Source organism: Cucumis melo, unplaced genomic scaffold (assembly GCF_025177605.1).
Source record: "Cucumis melo cultivar AY unplaced genomic scaffold, USDA_Cmelo_AY_1.0 utg001262l, whole genome shotgun sequence".
Lineage (NCBI taxonomy): Eukaryota > Viridiplantae > Streptophyta > Magnoliopsida > Cucurbitales > Cucurbitaceae > Cucumis > Cucumis melo.
This window is the reverse complement of record NW_026124504.1, coordinates 30874-33299: the sequence shown is the minus strand read 5'-3', so window position 1 is coordinate 33299 and position 2426 is coordinate 30874. Positions and strand designations below refer to the sequence as shown.

The window sequence follows — 2426 nt, the reverse complement described above, 5'->3', positions numbered from 1 at the left end:
AATATCCGGATCCTATTGTATATGTAAATGATATAAAAAAGTAAGAGTTCCTTTCTTGATTTGTTCTACAGAAATAGAACCCCTCCTTTAGTCATAAAGGTAAGTAAGTTCCTACGACATCATAGATCGGTGACCTTTGAAAAAGGGTAAGAAGTCGTTTCTTTATTTATTTGATTTATCAATTATGTCAAAAATAAAATCAATAGAGAAAAGCCGGCTATCGGAATCGAACCGATGACCATCGCATTACAAATGCGATGCTCTAACCTCTGAGCTAAGCGGGCTCACATAACAGAAATGTTACATGCATAGTAATTTACTAAATTACTGGGATCTTAGCTATTCCTAATTAATATGAATATAGAATCTAATTTCATTTCAAATAAATATTCAATATTGGAATTGTTCTATTATAGAACATAATAATTAATATAACGATTAATAGAATATAGCGATAGAAAATTTTGATCTATTTATCAAATGGATGTGTATCAATAATTAATGTGTTAATCTTAATTGCATTTAATGCAATTGAGATGATAATGAAGCGTTTCTATGTTTTCATTCTGAAAGGTGGAAGATAAGACGAACAAGGGAATCGACCGTTTAAGTATTAAATTTTTTACTAAAAAAATAATAGAAAGAGGGGCAAATATATATGTTCATATATCTATCTATATTGATATATATTGAATTGCAGATACAGAAATGATAGAATCATTTTGGATCGGAACAAATATGGGTCTCCGATAGAGAAGAGAGAGATGAAAGAAGATAGACAAGAAATCCAATAGGAGGAAACACTTTTCAATAGAGGAATCGGTATTCTAATGACTTGAGTGGTTCCAGTATAATACAAATGAAAGAAAACGGGGAAGGACATCATAATGCGATACTAATCTTAAAAGAGGGGGATATGGCGAAATCGGTAGACGCTACGGACTTAATTAGATTGAGCCTTGGTATGGAAACCTACTAAGTGATAACTTTCAAATTCAGAGAAACCCTGGAATTAAAAATGGGCAATCCTGAGCCAAATCCTTTTTTCCGAAAAAAAAGGGTAGGTGCAGAGACTCAATGGAAGCTGTTCTAACAAATGGAGTTGACGACGTTGCGTTAGTAAAGGAATGAATCCTTCCATCGAAACTCCAGAAACGATGAAAGATAAACGTATTACGTACTGAAATACTATATTGATTAATGACAACTCGAATCTCTATTTTTTATATTTCTATAATTTTTTATATTTATATTTATATATATATATAAAATTATATATAAAAATGAACGAATTGTTATGAATCGATTCCAAGATCTACAAGTTGAAAAAATAATCGAATATTCATTGATCAAATCATTTACTCCATCATAGTCTGATAGATCTTTTGAAGAATTGATTAATCAGATCGAATAGAATAAAGATAGAGTCCCATTCTACATGTCAATAACGACAAAAATGAAATTTATAGTAAGAGGAAAATCCGTCGACTTTTAAAATCGTGAGGGTTCAAGTCCCTCTATCCCCAAAACCCTAAAAAGGCCCGTTGGCCTCTTTAATTATTTATCCGTTCATTAGCAATTCAGACTTTGTTATGTTTCTCATTCATTCGACTCTTTCACAAGCGTATTTGAGCGGAAATTTGATTTCTTATCACAAGGCTTGTGGTATATATTCTATATGATAGACGTACAAACGAACATCCTTGCGCAAGTAATCTGTGAAATTTGAATGATTAACTGTCTACTGTACTGAAACTTCGAAAGGCTTATCCAAGCCCTGAAATTTCGTATATCTTCAAAAAGAAGACTTTGGAATACCTTTTTTCTTATTTACAATTGACATAGACCAAAGTCATCTATTAAAATAAGGATAATGTGTCGGAAATGGCCGGGATAGCTCAGTTGGTAGAGCAGAGGACTGAAAATCCTCGTGTCACCAGTTCAAATCTGGTTCTTGGCACATCATGAATTTGTATGAGTATCTATTCTACGGATTCATTAATAATATAGATCATGAAAAATACTGATACATGATGATGTCTGGAAATCTACCCTTTAACTAAACTATATATATTTTTTACTCTATTTATAGATGTCGAAAATAGACAAGTAAAGATAAAGAGGATATTTATAGAAATATGTAAAGGATGTATATAGATATGTAAAAGAAAAGAATTTTCTTTTGTTTCCTCTTCTTTTTTATTTGTTCATACTCTGTCTCCTGGCGTTCAATTCCTATTTTATACATATTTGAAAGTTTCAATTAGTTCCTTATAAGACCCAAAAGTCTAGTCTAGGGGAGTTGAAAGGCGGGAATGGCCAAGATTCATCTCAGATACAGTACAAATAGAATCCGATTCTCTTTTCATATTATATTTCTTCATTTCACCCTATGTGACTTTTTAAAGCACATCTATAAGTCATAT

The 2426-nt window shown here is 31.6% G+C and overlaps 2 non-coding genes across 2 annotated transcripts; one reads left to right on the top strand and one right to left on the bottom strand.

Moving 5' to 3' along the window:
• Positions 1-211: 211 nt before the first annotated feature.
• TRNAT-UGU (transfer RNA threonine (anticodon UGU)) lies at positions 212-284 on the bottom strand. Its single transcript has one exon. It is a non-coding gene; the product is annotated as a tRNA-Thr (tRNA).
• Positions 285-1887: 1603 nt separating this feature from the next.
• On the top strand, positions 1888-1960 carry TRNAF-GAA (transfer RNA phenylalanine (anticodon GAA)). Its single transcript has one exon. It is a non-coding gene; the product is annotated as a tRNA-Phe (tRNA).
• The last annotated feature ends 466 nt before the right edge of the window (positions 1961-2426 follow it).